A 1,023-nucleotide genomic window follows, 5' to 3' on the forward strand; every position below is an offset into this window, starting at 1 on the left:
TCAATATGGTCCAAGCTAGCCAGTTTTGTGGAAAGGCACATGAAGATGCGAGTGGTCATCTCCAACACTTCCTAGAGATCTGTAGCACTTTCACCATCAAAGGAGTTACCAGAGATGCCATATTACTTTGCCTCTTCCCATTTTCACTTTTGGGGAAGGTGAAGCAATGGTTCTATGCCAACAAAGATAGAAATACTACATGGGAGAACTGCTCCAGTGCCTTCCTAGCAAAGTTCTTTCCTATAGGCAAGACCAATGCTCTGCATGGAAGAATCTCAAGTTTTTAGCAGTAACATGATGAATCTATCCTTGAGGCATGGGAACGCTTCCAAAACTACATTTTAGAATGTCCCCACCATGGGATGGAGGATTGTCTACTCATGCAGACTTTCTACCTTGGGTTGAAAACATCACCCATGAGAATATGGATGTTGCTGCTGGAGGTGCATTTTTGTCACTCATAATCGCACAAACAATAGCTCTCATGGAGAAGATGGCCTCCAACCAAGGTTGGAATGAAGAACGTCTTTAGCCCACAAGAGAGGTGGAGGTATGCATCAACTCAAGGAGGTAGACATGTTGTCTACCAAGATGGACCTGCTGATGATGAGGCTTGAAGAGCGAGCCAATGAAAAGAAAGAAGTCATGCACATTCATGATTCCCGCATGACTTGTGAAGAATGTGGAAACACTAGGCATTTAGGGAACAACTATCCTAAAATCCATGAGGATGTGAACTTCATCAACAGAATCAAGGATGGAATCAGTAACAGAGGCCAAACTACCAAGGTAATAATTACAATAATTTCAATAATCAACCATCTTTAAGAGATTTAGCTTCTGGGCAAGCTAAAAATATGGAGGGCTTATCTAGAAAACTAGCTTCCAATGATAAAATTTAGAAAACATAAATAATAGAATGGATAGTTTCTCCTTAGCCATTAAAAAACAGCATAGCTTTAACAAAATGATAGAATCACAAATAGCTCAGCTGACAACTGTTGTTCCTTCTACCGACAAAGG

The 1,023-nt window shown here is 40.8% G+C and overlaps 1 non-coding gene across 1 annotated transcript; it reads right to left on the bottom strand.

Annotated features, from left to right (window-relative positions):
* Positions 1–255: 255 nt before the first annotated feature.
* On the bottom strand, positions 256–364 carry LOC136530257 (small nucleolar RNA R71). The gene has a single exon (XR_010777739.1). It is a non-coding gene; the product is annotated as a small nucleolar RNA R71 (small nucleolar RNA).
* Positions 365–1,023: the final 659 nt, after the last annotated feature.

The sequence above is a fragment of the Miscanthus floridulus genome, chromosome 19 (assembly GCF_019320115.1).
Source record: "Miscanthus floridulus cultivar M001 chromosome 19, ASM1932011v1, whole genome shotgun sequence".
In the NCBI taxonomy this organism is placed as follows: Eukaryota; Viridiplantae; Streptophyta; class Magnoliopsida; order Poales; family Poaceae; genus Miscanthus; species Miscanthus floridulus.